Source organism: Anser brachyrhynchus (genome assembly GCF_964034855.1).
Source record: "Anser brachyrhynchus genome assembly, chromosome: 1".
NCBI classification, from domain to species: Eukaryota; Metazoa; Chordata; class Aves; order Anseriformes; family Anatidae; genus Anser; species Anser brachyrhynchus.
In genome coordinates, this window is record NC_137694.1 from 172,737,264 (window position 1) to 172,755,666 (window position 18,403).

At 33.2% G+C, this 18,403-nt stretch overlaps 2 protein-coding genes across 14 annotated transcripts in view; one reads left to right on the forward strand and one right to left on the reverse strand.

Annotated features, from left to right (window-relative positions):
* Positions 1-18,403, forward strand: part of PCDH9 (protocadherin 9) — an 800,116-nt gene that overhangs the window by 396,477 nt on the left and 385,236 nt on the right. For 2 of the 13 annotated variants that reach the window (XR_013945258.1, XR_013945260.1), the window contains exon 3: positions 15,604-15,667. The exons of the other annotated variants lie outside the window; for them this stretch is intronic. The gene's annotated coding sequence lies outside the window, so the exon portion shown is untranslated. The remainder of the gene's footprint in view (positions 1-15,603; positions 15,668-18,403) is intronic. 13 annotated transcript variants of the gene reach the window in all.
* LOC308187742 (uncharacterized protein) overlaps positions 1-18,403 on the reverse strand; it is a gene marked incomplete at its 5' end in the record, with an annotated part of 533,458 nt that overhangs the window by 294,527 nt on the left and 220,528 nt on the right. The gene's annotated exons all lie outside the window — the stretch shown is intronic.

Here is an 18,403-nt window from a genome sequence, read left to right on the forward strand (position 1 = left end):
ATCAGACACTTGTCTTCCCATCAACTTCCTATTACAAGTTTCTCGCTTTTTGGTATGTTATCTCATCTGGTTGAGAAATAACTTTTTTTTTTTTTGGTGTATGTCTTTCATTATTATTATTTTTTTTCCACTTTCAGTACACTGAAGTTAAAAAAAATGTAGAGGAAAGCTGGTGTAAGATTCTTTCCAAAATAATTTTATACAAGTTAGTACTAAAAGAAAAAAAAAAAAAAGGAAAAAAAAAAAAGAAAGGAGGTAGGATGGGGAGATTGGTGGGGGAATGCTGCTATTCTAAATGGCACACTGAATGGCTCTTGGGATCCCTGAAGATATGATGTTTCTGAGTGTTTGAGTTTGTGGCTCAGAGAACACCAGCTTCTTCCTCAGCTACCTCATTCCCTTTGAGTCCTCATTATGAACTTTTTAAATTCCTGTCCCATATTTAACTGGTTAACATTACACATTAGTAGGTGTCTCATACACCTCAAGTTATTTTTCTATGTACAGTTTGATACATGTTCCTTTCAAATTATGTCAGAACATATTCTGACTGTGCAAAGACGGTTGTGTCTGCTTTTTTGATGTGTATGTATTTAGTGTAATTATTAGCAACCTATATCAGTAATTATTACAACATTTGTTACTTATACACCAAATATATCTAATACACAAAAATAACGCTTGATAATCATTTCTGATTTGACATTTGTTCCTTGATTTTTAAATTTAATTTTCTAATTAACATATTATGGGGAATGTATCTAGCAAAAATACTATTCATAAGGTGTTAATATAATTATCCTACTTTCAATAAAATAAATGGAAAACACAGAGACAAATATCAAAAGTGAAATTAAAAATATATAACCTGTTGTCTTACTACAATGTCCAACACAATTAAGAATTGTATATTTTTGTCAGTCCAGTAATTGCTTTTGATGGACCCAAACAAAAACGTTATGTTTTCCCAATTAAAATTAATTTGTTTATATTTTCACATTTGAGCCCACTTTAGCCACAGAACAGTCTTCCTATACGTGTATAGACTTATTGAAGCCAGGCATTAGTGAAGATGAGTAGGAATATGAGAACTTAGAAGTGAGAAGAGACATTCACTGCAAAATTTTCCTACCCACCTATATTTTAAAATTTGACTACCTTGTTCATATCTTGTTTGACTAAAGTAATATTGACTCCATGCATTTTTGGTGGACTTCCATGTCAATCTACTGAAAAATTATGATATTATACACACAGATATGTAACACAACCTCTTTGCACAATTAAATGGACATTGGTGAGCCTTAATCCTTCATCACTGCTAATCAGACTCCACTGAGTTATTTAGCTGGGATCATTTATAAGGTGTTTGAGTGCTGTTATAAGACTTAAGAAATAGAAATAATAATTATATTATAAATGTGGTTATTTTTTACTTTATACAGTACTGTTCTGTAAACATCACTACATCTAGATAATGCTATGTCTTTAACTCTCACCCTGAGCATGTGCACTGTAAACTATAAATATTGTCCAGGAATTCCAGGCCAGTGGTGAATTTAAGACTATAGCTAAATAAAACAGGGCCAGAAGCTCATCATGGCTCAGAATAATTGTCTAGATTTTATAAAACTATCCCCCTCTATACAGCAGATTTCTCTTGGAGAGACAACATAATTAAAAAAAAAACAAAACTGAATGGTACCTGTTTTGAATTTTCCTTGTAAAATCCTGCAAGGAACTCAAAGGGCAAATTAAAGGTACTTTTTGTATTATTAGTGTTCTCTTCAAGCTTTGTTTTATTATGTTTCAGAACTCCTTGTAATTTCCTTTTTATTTATTATTATTATTATTATTTGTCCTGGATGAAGGTTATAGAATACAACATAGTATTATAAAATGCTATTTTGTCATGTGCCTCTCATTAAGAAATTAAAAACTTTTTATGAGCAAAAATGAATTAAATCTTGCACAAATATATTAGAGACTCTTAATGTACTTTTGCAAAGTACTTAACAAAAGACAAACAAGCAAACAGGTAAAAATGCGCAGTCTATGAAGTTAAAGGAGTACAAATTAGAATAAATGGAAAAAAGACAGGAATAAGAGATTATGTTTACTGTCAGACGTTAAGTTCCTCTAGTATAATGGTATATATAAACTTAGTCTTTTGTTACTTTTTTTTTTTTTTTTAACCCTGACTCACTACAATGTGTAACATACAATGCACATAACTTAAGATTTGAAAATGATGTTTATGCTCAGTGTTTTTGAAAAATGGTATCATATACTTGACTGTGATTTAAAAAAGTGATCATAAACAGGCATTGGCACTGGCATTTGCATCATGCAGCAGAATGATTTGGAAATTTGGGTTCATATACTTTTAATGAAGTAGTAGTCAGGAATGTTAACAGACCACACTTTCTCTTGTATACTAAAGAAAACTTACCATAAGTGAGAATAGAATTTGACTGCATATTTACAGCAATCTCACTAATTAGATAAGAAAATCCAGCTTAATCTCCAGACCTGTGAATTTGAATTCAAAACATTGATTCAGATTAGACAATTATTTATGTTGCTTAAATTAAAGTATGGGGAGTTTCAAAGCTATAGCAACATGTTATCATGCTTGCAACACTAATTGCAAGGTAGTTTTTTCAGTAGCATGTGAGGACATGAGTATCATCTATGTCATCATTCTTGCTTGATGCATAATTATGACCCGGTGCTTTAATTTGAATTGTCCAAGGGAAGGCTGAATTAACCTCCTTGCTAGTAAATATTACAGCTGGGATTCTGTTAGTTCCCTGCAGAGATCTCCAGGCAATATTTATCAGAAATTTCAAATGCAAAATAAACTTTTGTGCTACAACAGTCAGTCTGCACAGTGATATGTGTGCAGATGTAATAAGTGGCAATATGTAGTTACACAGTGTGAATTTGATCCTGTTGCACCTCTCCTAACAATAATGCTTGCACATTTCCAAAGTTCTGATGCACAAACTTTTACTTTTTATAGCTTTTATGGGAATGTTTAACATATTTTCCTAGTGTAGAAACCAACACTTTGTAAACTTCTTTCCAAATAGGAGTTAATGCTTGTAACAGAATCACTGAAGTTGTGTATTTCTCTGTCTTCCTTACATGGTTTCTGATTTGAACTTTTATTCATCTGTCTAGATTTGTCAGTGTGCTTTTATATTTTTACTGTAAGATATCCGGAAGGTTGGCCAGGGAGCCTTGCTAGGGTTTTCTAAGGTTAGGAGGTTTGAAACACGTGATACTCTTAAGTTGTGCAGAGACACTTAAAGATAACAACAACAGTAAGAAGAAGAATGACAATATTAGTAATAATAGCAATAATAATAAAGGGTCATTGTTGCTGTGAGGCTCTGCAGCAGTCAGTGCCAGCCCAGCTCATCTCCAGTGAGTTGAACTGTTTTGTCAACAGCTCCATCTGCAGCCCATGGGCAGCCGAGAGCTGCACACTGCCATCCTGGGATGTGCTTGCTGAACACAGTTGTCTGTTAAAATTAGATTTGAAAGGCAACACCTTAAAACACCTTTTTGCGGTTGGAATTTTGGCACTGGCAGGTTTTATATGATTTCTGAAAGTATAGCCGTAGGCTCTGTCAACGGAAATGCACTGTGAAAGAAGCAGGGAGGGAGAGAAAGGAGAAACGAGCGATCATTGCTGCTGAAGGCCTGCAATCAGGCATAATAAACTCTCCAGTCAGCTGTTTAAATACATACACAGCAAATTAACTGATTTTTTTTTTTTTTTCTATGAGAGAAATGATTTCTGTGAGTATGCCTTTATTTACAAAGGCCGATTCTAAGCTGTTGGACACTTGGTACCATCTCCCTTGTGATCTGAGAGTGCGAGCAGAGTAACTCATTCTGGCAGAGCTGTGATTTTAGTTGTTTGAATAACTTGTAAGTCCAGCAGTGGCAAAGTCAGCAGGGTTGTCTTCAGGGTGTGAAAAAGAAGTTAGCATGGTTTTGGTCTATTTTCAGCCAGGGTCTGTATTTTGGCAACACTAGAGGGCTGTAGAAGACTTTTCTAGACACCTACAAGTGACAGAGTTCTCTCCTCCCTCCCTTTCCCCCTCCCCCCTCCCGGGGAAAAGTGGTGGTGCTAATGGAAGTGCTAGTGCAAGGCAGGAGGTGTAAATGTACATCCTAAACTACCTTCAAGCACTAGTTTGAAATGTCTTTAAATTAGCAGAATGCAATGAGTTTAGTTATGAGTGCAGTTATGATGATCTGTATCTTTGAATGCCCTGACCTTTAATAATGTAGTAATTGCCATTATTTTATAGGATCAGACAGAATAAGTCATCTCTTCTTTACTTTATTTCACACTTTAATTAATAGCATGTTTTATTTATTTATTTATTTATTTATTTATTTATTTTACTGGTTCACTTTCATCCATTGAGCCAGTTCTAATGGTATAGTCTCTGTATATACTGTTAAAACTCTGTATGGTGTCTTCAGAACACCTTCAGATATCTTTTTTGACCTCTTGGTGCCCTGGAGAAGTTCAAATGCCACTCACAATGGACAGGAACATTAGTCAGTAGGCAACAGTCATTCCCTGGCCTCAAAAAACAGCACACACAAAACCTTCCCTTCCTATTCTCACTGATCGTGACAGCAATCCTACCCACCTGTCTGTAGAGATGGATGGGGTTTTGGTATATTCTAAAGATTAACAAATTTAGATCACTTCAGATAGGTGTGGAAGTAAATTCTGCAGTGAAAGAGAACTCATATACCTTGTCATTAGTTCCCTATCTTTTACTCTAAAGTAAAGTACTGACAGTGCTGTCAGTAATCTTAACACATGGGGAGTGAGTCAGTCTCTCAAAAAAGCAAGCTTCAAGTCATTTTGGGCTTTATAGGTCAAAAACAGCACTTCAAACTCCACTTGAAAAACAACAAGCAGCTAGCGCAGATTTGGAGAGCAGATATCAAATGCTCATAAGGGGATACAAAGCATATCAAGCAGAATGCCACCTTCCTATACCAGTTTATTTCTAGGATGATTTCAGGTGCAACTCAATGTAGAGCTCGTGTAAGTAGCCAGATCAGCTACTTGATAAAAACATATTTGCAAATGCTAGAATTTGATGACATATCCGTAACACATAAATATAAGGAGAAAATTGTATTAAATATAAGAAGAAAATGTATTAAAAGGAGAAAATTATCCTCACCAATTTGGGTGTTACAAGGTCAAGTAAGATTGCACTCAGAGGGGTGCAATACTGCTCAGTATACTTCAGTTTCACCTAGAAAGAAGTTACTTCCATCCAAAACCATGTTTACTTGGCATTGTCTTTGCCATTGCCTTTTTGAAATTGCTATATGATTCTCTGGAGATCTTGAATAATGTTGGAGGAAGTCAGAAGCAAAAAAAATCATTCCTACATGTTTTTTTGATCTTAACAACTTTACAGTCTTTACAGTGTTGTAAGTTGTAAGTGTGTAATATAAGCAGAGCTGTTTTGGTTTGTTTTATTTTGTTCTGTTTTCTGGAAACAATTCCCCTTGTTTTCAGAGATATAGAACTAAAACAATGACAACAACAAAAAAACTCTTCAATTTCAAACAAGTTTTAAGACTTTTTCATGACATGATATATGAACAGTATAAGTGAATATATTCAGATTCTGCTGGTTGGATCAACCCTTCATTTTAGATGCATTTTTTATCCACTCCTATCACTTTATTGTTGTAATAGATTGCATTTAATTTTATGCATCCATGTAGTTTTGGAAATTGCAACATTATTTGCTTAGTTAGCTCAGGACATATGAACCATGGACCATTTTCATAGCACCTTTCATAAGAGGTCCTAGTATGTTTTATGAACTCATTCAACCCATGCTCATAGTATTGTGAGGATATTTTACATCATAATGAAATGCAGATAACTATGGATAAAAGCGTGGCAGCCAATATGTTGATAGCAATGTGTATCAACATTACATGACATTATGAAATAGGAAGTAAAGAATGCAGCATCCAGACTGCAATATTTTTGGTGTCTTTTACTCAGGCAGCTTATTAATTATATATAGACACACAAATATATATTAATGTGAATTATAATTAAATGGATTTTGTTTCAAATTAGAGAAGAATAGCAAAGCTTTTACTAGCGTTTTAAGTTGTCAAAGTACAGTGCTGGTAGGGTTATTGTTGCAATGTATTGATTACAAGAGAGGAAAACAATAGATAATTGGGGCACGTGGAAAAAAAAGTCTTACGGAGTTGAAAGCATAAAATAAGAGGTAGCACTATCCCTTTTTTTTACTTTTTAATTTTTTCTTCTTAGCAAAATTCTGTAAATCTGAATGAAGTGGGATACATAATTACTAAACTGTACAGAAAAGAAGTTAAAAATGTATAACAAATTTGTGCTATTATAGCAGCTAAAGGAAATTTGGAGACAATGTAGTTCATGTTTGCACACTATTTTGTTCTGATTTAATGGTGAATGCATATGTGATGTTGCATATGTAATGTTTATAGGGAACTTGGAACCCCACTAATCACCTGATTAAGGATCATCAGAGCTTATGTCATTATAATATTTTTGCTGTGCATCAAGCAGTGCTTAATATCCTGTGAACCAACCATTCTGTATGATCTTGAGCTCTTTGTAACATTAGTGCATTACAATGTGTCCTTGAAGAAGTGAAGGTAAAAAGATACTTCGTGGTATCAGTTATTTAATTTCTTGTATTAATTTAGCTGAATATATAGCAAGTTTCTCAGCATCAAGTGTGAATAACATGACCAAGCTGTTCTGTATTTGATTATACAAATAAAGTGAGCTAACTTTGAAATATGACACATAAATTGGTAAGGGGTTAGTAATAAAGAAACAAATGGCTAATTTTTATCAAACTTGGTAAAGTGATTTGAATTCCACTGTGATCACTGTAAAATCCTGGGAAGATGGACCATACCTAGAGAGAAAACTATTCAGGAGAGCAGTTACTCAGAAAACTTTGCAGAGAGAAAGAAAGAGTAGACAATCAGTGGAATGTGAGCACACTAAAGTGAAAAAGGTAACTATGCAAATACTAAGACTCAACAGATTATATAGTCCTTGCTCTTGGCATTAGTGTGACTACTTTATGAACACTGAGTTTTATTCTGGTGCCATCAGTTAGATAAATAAAACACTGAATGTCAAAGAAAACAAAGAAATGATTGAAAGGACTGAAACACGTGTTGTATAAAAGCTGAACTTAGTCTAAAAAAAAAAAAAAGACTTAGCTGAGATTTGATTAGAAGCTATAAATACCTACACAAATAACAAAAATTGATGATACAGGTCTATTAAGTCAAGAATATATCAAAGTGTAATTGTTAAAAGCAGAACATAGACCAAATCAAACTAAAAATAAGATGGATATTTTAACTAATCTTGGAAACTACTTTCTGATGCAATTGATGGTTTTTCTGTCACTGGAAATAAAAATGTGACCTTTATTCATTCTCTTCTTTTAAAGATAGGGTTTAAATCAACCTTAAATATTGACTTTGAAGCAAAATAATTAAAGTGTAGTATCTATAACATACAGGAAGTCTAATAACCACAATAGTATTTCCTGTCCTTAGAAGTGCATTAACCTAAAATAGAAACTGTGCACACTTTCTGTTTCTTTTAATTTACTTTCTGTATCCTATCTATTAAACTGTGTGTTAATTTGTTGTCTTCTCCTGAAAATACTGTGTGTAGAGAGTTTCCTTTAAAGTTAATAAGATTAGTGGATATGGACTCATACCCTTAATATATAATGTAATTTATTTGGATATTGGCTATCTTCCAGTTCATACCATAACGAATTCTACTTACCTGAAAGCATACCATTTTTTTTCTTCCTCTCAAGAATGCATGGCTTTGCACAATTGACCAAGTGTATTATGGGAGAAGTTCATCTTTCTACAGAGGATTAAGTATTACCCTTCCCCAGAGGCAGAATGCCAGATTGATTTGATGGACTGGTTTACCATAGCAAATTGCATATTCCAGAAGCATTTTTGACCAAAAGTTACTGGTCTATAGTGTACCATCTGCTGAAAGTCTGATCTCTCTAAATTTAGATGATTGCTGCAGTCAATTTGGATAGTAAATAATTCATTTAAACATTGTAGTAGACAGTTTACCACGTGAAAGCTTGCTCCTGCTCCTTCTGAAATTTTAGCTAAGTGGAATGGAAAACTCATGTATAAACACAAATACATATTTCACTACTTTGAACCTATACAATTACTTACACACATACAAATACGTATCAATGAAATCAATATTAGAATGTGAATACATGAATCTGACACTCAGCACAATAAGATAAGCAATGAACTCAGGTAATGCAAACTAATGGCACAGGGATTATATTACTTTGTGATGACAGTTTATAGGATGTGACATCATACTGTGTGTATTTTTTAAGTGGGCTACCCTGAGAATGAGGGAAGGCAATACTGAATATGTGGCTGCAGATTTTTTTTTCTTTTTTTTTTTTTTCCCTACCTGTCCTTCTGTCAGATGGGGTATTTTGTAACTTTGTGAACAGTGAATGGTGCGAAGCCTGATTTGCTGATTAAACTGTGTAAATTGGCAGTGTGTCCTTGTTAAACTGGTGCTACTCCTATAGCTTGTGACTGCCCACTGGGCCAAAAAAGTACAAGTTGCAAATGTCTTACAGGCTTGCCATTAAAATTAAAGCTTTCTTGATGGTGAATTTGCAGACATCCCTCTCCTGTACCCTAATATGTCCTAACACCACGTTTAAATGACAATAGCCAATGCAGATTGAACTAAATCAGCAGTTCTCACATGGGTTTTGTATGGGTTTTGCTCATGTTTTTCTATCATATTGTTTCTAAATAGTCTACACACTAACAAATTAGAGAAGACCAGGAGTTGTGAACTGGATGTTTCAGCTTAGATTAATTTAGTTTAATTTTCTTTTCTTTTAAGCTTCCACTTGTCAATCCTTGAGACAGGATGACTGCAACCTCATATGTTCTGTGATTCTGTCTCAGTGTTTCAGGATTTAACGTTTCCAACACTCTGAAACAGGTTTTGCTGCTACTGTGAACCCTTGCATACTACCTATCAGCAGCTTCAAAGCCTTTGTAACCCTCATGCCTAAGTAAAGATGGCATTGCTAAGTAACTTTGAAAGGTAGAATTAAAACACATGTAGTATATTAGGAAATTGCAGTACTCTTTCAGATATAATTCATGTTGGAGGATTTAGAAAGTAGCACAGAGCTGACTCTAATTTTCATTATCATTCACAGGAGCCAGTGGGTGGTTTGTTACTCAGGCATATATGTGGAAGCAGGATACTCTTAGTTAGTGTGATAGACAGTAGCTGGATCTCACATAATGTACAACATTCACAGGCTTGACTGCTTGTTCAACATGGTCCTGCATTATAATTTTAAATTTTAGCTGTTAATGACCATGTTACCTATATGGTGGAATATTATAGTGTTAGTATGGTCTGCTGGCACTGAATTCTTTATATTGCTGGGGACAGATTTTTTTGGAGATGATTTTCAAATTGGGAATGGTGGTAGCTTTAAACTAAAACTGTTGTTCTAGTGGGAGGTTTTATTTGTAATGTTGTGGTGAACACACTGAAACATTCTGATAGTCACTTGGAGCAATTTGTCAAGAGATATTAAATACAAATTGAAAAAAAATGTATCTACATGTAGAATTCAAGTAATCATAAAAGTCAGAATTCTGCAAAATTTAATTTATGTGGGAGCTTTGCTGTTTTCTTTCCTTCCAAATTAACAAAGAGAAATATTGGTACAAAAAGTTATTTCCTCATTTAGAATGAAAATGAAAATAACTAATGTGTGATCTTCCCCCTCAAACTTTAAATAACCACATAGTGCATGTAAATAATTAGGAAATGCTAATTACTTAAAGGTCACAGAAAGGGTTTCAAATTTTTTAAATATCCTGTGGTTTCCTTTTTATAAAGCACACTAATTAAATTTCATATTAACCAATTTAATATGGTATCATTTTATTGCATTATTCTAAATGGAAATATGTGGAATTTATGCTAGTATAGGATTTCTTATTCTGCTATTTGCTATTTTTGCTGATTGACACACATCTGAAAGACTGCTTAAGAAATGACATAATTAGTCTATTTGCATTGCCTGAAATTAGGTGACCTTTGGTTCTGGCAGTAATTAGACCATCCCTGCTGTACACTGTTTCTTCCTGGTAGTCACTAACCAGGCAGAAAAGGAGCCCAAGCAGCTCATTTAGTGAGCTACAAAAGATTTTCAAATGCCATTAAAATGGACAGGAAGTTATAATTAATAGTGTGGTATCAATTTATCATCCATATGTATAAAGAGTGTATGTAGGCGTACATAGTGAGCCTAATTTTTACTAAAGATGTTTATAACTGGTTCTCTAAGGCTACTGAAAAAAAAGTATATAGCTGTATAGATAATGTATATAATCCAAAGAATCCAAAGCCACATCCCTTTTATACTATGGTTTTTGTCTTTTTTCTTTTTTATTTTTTTTTTCCATAGAAGATATTGAAAGTCAATGTTGTAAATTTTGGAATAATATTTCTACACTATTCACAGAGACTCAGAAAAATCTCTAAGAACCAAAATCCGAGGTACTTGCATGCTTGATCTTATATGGATAATATGTTCCATGAATATTGTCATACAATAAGATCTGGATTGTCGTTAACACAAATTGAAGGTCCATGCCTTTATTTCTGGCAGTTAATTCAAGCACCCAAGTTGATAGTGTAGATTAAATAGACTACTAGCTTAGATTTGACTTGTGTGATCCAAGTCGCAGGGTAGAATTAATAAAATTGTAAAGTACCTCCAGTAAAAAACTCACTAGAACTGGATTTTACCTAGAATGTCAAAACTGCTGAAGATTTACCAGTAAGTAATGTCTGCTTTACATCAGCTGATTAAAATAATTGATTTTTTTTTTTTTTGCCCTTGAATCTTAACCCATTGTACATGGGACAGTATTAAAAAACAAAACAAAACAAAAAAAAAAACCAAACAAAACCCAACAACAGAAATTACCATAGTCAACTAACTACCTTGATGTGTTCTCCTTTTGTTGATCATAATGGATGTCAGTTAAAGTCCTATAAATTCAGAAATGCTGAATACCAGCAAAGGATTTTTTTCATAGGATAAATAGAACCTTCTCTGGGAGGTTTAAAAACATCAATCCTCAAATATTTTCTTGAGAAAAGTATGTATTATCTGTTTTTAAATAAATGTCATAAAAGTTATTCTCTTAGCTCACTGTACTGTATATACATCATAGTTTTGCATGCAATTTTATATCTCCATTTTCATAAACAGCACATTCAAAACCAGACATTAAGAACATATTTGAACTCAAATTAATTTTAACATAATAAAGAACTATACATATATGAGTTAAGTGATTTTTTAATCTAAAGAAGCAGAAATGTTTTTCACTGCTGTCACCACTGCTTATCCAACCAATAAATGGTTTGGAAAGAAGAGAAAAGTAGTTTTTCCTCAGGGGAAAAAAAAAAAAAAAAAGATACATCCTTAATTTGAACATCCAAGTTCTACACCATAGAGATAGTGTTCGTAGAGATAGGTCGTACCCTCTGTGGTCATAGTAGGTAAAACAACAACAACAACAACAACAAACAAATAAAAAAAACAACACCACTGATCTTATGATCTTATATTTATTGCTGTCTAGCTTTTTCTTTCTTTCTTTCTTTTTTTTTTTTTTTTTTTTCCTATAAATAATAAGCTAAAGGTAAGTTTTCTGGGATGTCCAATTTCAACTTCAACATCTGACATTAGTTTTCAAGACTGGAATACATTGACCACCATTCTCTAAAATTTAATGGTTGTATATGAGTACTGTCAAAGAGCTCAGCTGAAGGAAAATTTAACTTCAGTGGATTACATGATTAGATTACAGTTCTATAGCAGACCCCCCCCCCCCCAAGTTCACTGAAAGAAGGCTAGAAAACCATGTCACCCTCTCTCTCCTTTCCTTCTTTAAGATTTTTTTTTCCCATTTATTTTATTAAGAGGTCAGCTCATTAGAGAAAGTACACGTGTTCCTAGCTTGCTTGTCTGAAAGAGTTAAACCTTTACAGTGTCAGAGCAAAGATTTCTGAGAACTCAATGAACTTGTATTAGTTTTGACAAAATCAGTAGACACATGGTCACAGAATGAATAAATTCGTTTAGAAAATCCGTGATTTGCTGTAAAAAAGCAAGCAAACAGAAGACTGACAGCTTGCAAACTTTTTTTCACAAGATTAAAAAAAAATTCTTATTCTTGACATTTCACAGTCTTTTGAAACAGTGATTCACTGTGATGTCAAAATTGAAAATGTAAATTTTAACACAAAATGGCTATTTGCACTTTTTATTCTGTATTAGTAAATTTGATTTTAAGAAAACATTAGAAAAACAATCCAGTTATCAATAAAATTACATCATGTGGATGCACACTTAGAACACGTTGGCAGAGGGTTATCCTTTAATAGATTCAACTGCCTAAAAAATTGCACACCTTACAATTGTCTGATGAAACGGAAATGCATAGACACCTCCACAAGCCACTTAATCTCACCCATTTGAGATATATCTGTATTTAAATACAAACATATCATAAACATAGTTTATTTTTGGATAATTATTTTTAACAATGTATATCAGCTACCTTGAACTAGGTTTAGCTGAAAACGGCCACTTAATATTAAATAATGAATGTTAGCTGAAATTCATGGTGTCCCAAAAGTTTTACATTGTTTAACTTCTAGTAGGAGCTCATAGAAAATATTGTCACTCGTTCAAAGTACAAGAATGGAAAGCAAGTTCTCCACAGTGTAATTAATCCTAGGGTCAGTGACATTTGGTTGTAGCATTTAATTAGTTCCACAAAATATTCATCAATCTCTATACTGAAATGCAACATAAAATCTGAAATTCTCAATGGATTCCTGACTGATGGTGATGACTCTGAAAGATTTCCTCTGACCAGACTCAAACCACCACTATATGGCAGGAAGAAAACAAAGCAAAACAAAACACAGATTTTCTTTCATTTTAATAACCTGATAATACCTCTAAAGTTCATCACAGGTAATTTCAATATCCAGCTACACCATATAAGTTCATTAATTACCCCCCAAATTGATGAAATTTCTCTTTTATAGTAGGAAATGATACAGTGCAGAAACAGAGGACGGAGTAGATTTTTACTCTAATTGAATACCATGTTATGCTACTTTCCATCACAAATAGATTTTTGTGTTTGTCATTTCAAGTTTACTGAATCCCTTGTTTTGTGAGATGCTGGGCCAAGATAAACAGTGTTTATTTTCCTAATCAAAAGAAAAGTTGTTAAAAAGATGTCCAACAAAAAACATTTGGCTAGCTGAGTGTTAAAGTAATACTGACTGATCCTTTTTCCTTCATTTTACAGAAACCAAAACTGTCACTAAAGTAGTTTTTTTTTTTTTTTTTTTTTTCTGGATAATCAGATGCAAATATAGATCTCCAGGATTTTGTATAATATAAAATCTTTTGCTCATTTGTAGAATGTGTTCTATCTATCTGTGCACCTACCTATCCAAATGCTTTCAGATATATACATATGTATGTATATATATATATATATATATACACAGACCTGCTGTGCAGACACAGATATATTTTCTCTGAACGTGAAGTATTTTGTCAAGTGTATTTTAGGCCAGATTTTTGACTGAAGTTGTAAAGGAAAGCTAACTAGAATTAGAAAAATATTTTCTTTTTGGAAATATATATGAAAACATAAACCTTAAATAAATTCTAGTTATACTGTTTATGGTTTTAAAGGATTTGTAGGATATTCTTGCTTTTGTTCACTTGCTTATGAGGAGCATGTATTATCCATGAGCAACTTATGTGAATTATGGGTGATGTCATTGTCACAGTTACATTAATGCTACACCTGTTAAACCTGTTAGGATAACAGGTGCAGAATGGGGACTGGTAGAACACAGGAAATGTTTTCCTTTCATGTACACAGCAGTTGCTATTAATGCAAGTTTAAAATTGCCAGGCATAAGTCATATACAAACAAGTATTCAATATTTTCAAATTCATAAGGAGCAAAAGACATTTTTCTTTGCTCCACTTGCAGTTTGGACTGTCTCTAATTTCTTTTCCTAACCAACACCCTAAAATATGACCTTATTATTTTTAAAATTGGAGGTAAAATTGTGTCTAATGGTAGCCCATGAAACGTTCTGAACATTAAGCTGACAAAAATTACACAAAAGACTATCCACAGAGAATGGCCTTTTCACTTTTTTTTTTATACATCACCATTGTTACAGGAGAAACAATAACAGAATATTCTTATATGTAGAAGTCCCAGATGTACAATAAAGATGCTTGTAGAAAATATTTGTAAGATTGGGATTTTTCTGTGGATAACAACTGGGACTTTTTTTCCCCAAAAGGGATAAAAAAAAAAAAAAAAACTGTCTCCAATAATATTCACAATGGATCTTCAAGTTCAGTTTGCTTTAAGTGTTTAAAAATAGATATCAATTAAATTTGTTGCAATAATTTGTTGAATTTTAGTTTCAAAAGTAACTCATGACAGTGTCAAGACTTTGTGTTATACCATGAATTTTCTAGTACTCTAAATAAATAAATAATAATAATAAAAATACATCTGCAAGGATATCTTTAGCTCAGAGGATTTGTAAATTATAAACCTGTGAAATTAGGAATTTAGAAAAGAAACACTTACTGACCCTTAGCTACAAAGGTATCTACGTCTTTTATTACATTCACTGTTGGCATTATGGGCTCTGAAACTATTGAGAAAAGGATTATGACAATAGTTTGGCTTAGGATTAGATTTTGAAGTGATTTACTAGCATTATCTTATGGGTTTTGCAACCCCCCAAAAACAAAACAAGTAGTTAATATCAGACTTGGTATTATCCTCAGATTTTAGTATCTTTATTTCTAGGGGAATTTGCTCTAACTAAAATATGTATATATACAACTATTGATTCTATTTTTAGGCATACAAATTTTATTTTGGGTAACCCATGTTTATCTGAGTTATTTGTAAGAAACAATTCCGAGCTTTTTGTTATTCTTTTAATCTGCACTAGTTTTAATTACCTGAGGGGGGGTGGGGGTGGGGGAAAGAAACATGGATAGAGGATTTCAGCTAAAAATGCTTTTAACTTCCATCTTCCTTCTCTTTCAGGTAAGAATCAGAAGGCTTAGACATTATTTGAAAGTTACTAAAAGAAAGTGTCATCAACAGCCTAAGATGCTGAAATAAGAAGTTGTCACTGACATTTTATCTATGAAAAAAAAAAAGAGAGAGATTTCTAATTTTAGGATGTGGAAGTAAAAATGACAGAAAAACAGGGAGTAGATGTACATTATAAAGGTGTCACTTGTCTTTTGCATCTCCAGCTGTTTTCCTCTTTAGCCTTATTCAAATTTATTGCTGATTTTTTTTTTTTTTCAGAGCTATAAAATCCTGGAGTATAACACAACCTCACATAATGCTTCCCTCAACTTTTATAGCAGAGGTATGATTTACTATTGCAATAAAACTCTGCTATCAAGTATTTTCTAACTGCTTCTATCTCTTTAGTTTATGAATAAAATGTAAAATGAGATTCCCATCTGAATATATAATTGAAGACAAAGTTACTTATTGCAAAGTACTTTAGGAAGCAAAATAGATTGGGGTGTGTTAGTTTAACACTGACATTAAAATGTCTCATGATGTATAATTCATATCTTTGATATCACACAACCTCAGAATTTAAGACCGGTAAAAGTCATGTGACTTTGACTCTGTAATTGCAGTTTGTTTGTTTATTTATTTATTTATTTATTTACCAAGAATTACAATTCTAAATGCTAGAATTCTGAGGTGTTTTTTTTTTTCAAGGAAAAAGGCATTTTATTTATACAAAACATTGTTATGCATCAACAAACAAAATAAATTTTGCACCTGATCAGACTTTCTCCTTCATTTGTGACTTATTATTTTTGCAATATATATATATATTTTTTTCAACTGTGAATGTAAAAAGGAAGTATAAAATTAGGACAGAATAACAAAATAAGGAACAACACTTCATATTTCCTCCAGATGTGAGCTCCACATCTTAGAAGCTTAGGCATCCATTAAGCATTCACTGTGGCTTAAAAGGAAGTTTGGTTTATAAAAAAAATCACTGAGTTTTTTTTTTTTTTTTTTTAACACTTGTCTGTATGGTGGAGTTGCAGTTTAGTGTAAAAGAGCAGCTTGTAGTCTTAAATGTGTGGCTAGCAGAAACTGTCAGATGCACAGTATGGTTATAGAGAATGGAGTATGTTCTAACTTCAGTGTGCAGGGATTTCTGCATGAAACCAACCTAGGCATGAATTGAGATGGTAGCATACCCTGCTGAGTTGACTTTTGTGCTTTTATTGCAGTGCTCATACCAGACTTACATAGTGTTTCTCTGCTGGTTTCTCTTCTCAGATGAACAGTGGGATCTGCACTTACTATTTGCTACCAATTCTTTCTCATGTTTGCTGCCTTGTCAGATTTATTTGAAAGAAATTTTGGAGCAGTGGAAAAATAATGTTATAAGAAGGCTGCCATTTATAGGAAGTGTTTATTATTAGAGCTCTTTGAAGGCATTTTATTTATTTTATTTTTTTCAAGAAAGATCTCAAGCTTTTGAAATGTCTTCCTAGTGAATTGCGACTAAATCTGAAAATTCATATGAAAAGTTTTAACAATAATAATAATTTCAGATTAATATTATTTAAATTCTATTTTGCAATGTAATACACAGAGTAAGATAACTAGAAAATAGAACAGGATGACCTGTAATGGCTGCCTGTGACAGCATGGTTTTGGATTTGCTACCCTAGTAGATCTCTTTCAATTCTATGAATGGTAATTTCAGAAGAAAGGATTAAAGACAGTCCACATCAGCTTTTTGCTTCCTTGAAACAAAATTTCAGCAAAATTTTCACAGTCTGTGAACTGTTTCGCTGTTACAGTAGAAAATGCTTCCAACATTTTCTTTTCTTCAAAATACTCTACATATTTAATACAGCTTTAAAAAATAGTTTGTACAAGTAATTACACTGTAATTTTGTAAGCATTATGTGTATAGAGTAACACTTTCAGTTTGTGTGGGCTTTTTTCATCAGCATTAATTACTAGAATATGAAACTGCTGCTAAAGTTGAATGGCTCTTATTTTATCTCAGTAATCCTATAGCAATCCTCTGGCTGTGTGTTTCTTTCCCTTACTATGGGGTTTTAATTCTGATTGAATGAATGGACCATCTTATTCATGGTAGCAGTTATTGGTGAATTGTGACAGTAGCAGACAGAAAAATGCAGGGTGCAGAACCCGAAGGCTGTGAACATACTGCCCCTTCTTCCACGCAAAGCTTTACTGGCATAACTAGGGTTTGAATTAAGAAATGTGATAGTAAACTGTCATGCTAGTGGACTGTGACACAGAATTTTCCTAACTAAGCGTAACTTTGGGAACGACAAAATGTACATGGCTGTACTTATTAAGTCTCTCTCACAAACGGAGTAAAATAATAATAAGCTTTTAGGGAGGAAATTTTAAGTACAATTATTCTAGAAAATGACAATCTGGGGCATACAAATGGGAAGAGGCTTGTTTGAAGTCAACAGACAGGTCACTGGCAAAGCGGAGTATAAAATTAATGTTTCTCAACTCTTAGCCACCACAGCAAATGCCTTCTTAACACCAGGCAAGGTGTATATAAATCACTTATCTCATTTAATCAATTGCTTGCCATTGCAGAGGAGTTCGGATTGGTAGCATCTGTTTTTCTCATTTTCTGTCTGCCTTTGGCAAAAAGCATAGTTTTGTGAGAACTGAACTGCTAACTAAAGTCTTTGGGCTTAATTTAGGAACTTGTGGGTGAAGCTTAATGGTTTATGATATATGGGAGGTCAGAGCAGATGATCTGATAGCCCCCTCTCACCTTAAACCATATGAAACTATGTAGGCTCCTGGAATATGATAAAGCTAATACCAGTATCACAGATCACAGTGACAAATTCTGAGCTAAACCTTCTGCTTTGCTGCAGTCTGAGAACAAGACTATGAGCATCCCAGTGCTGTGAAGGGACTCAGCCTGCCACTGATTTCTGTCTTTATAAATGCACCAGAGTGCAGATACAGAAAGTTTATCCTTCTCCAGCTAAGGAACCTGAAATAGCTGCACTTAATATAATGGACAGCATATTTTATGAAAAAAAAAAAAAAAAAA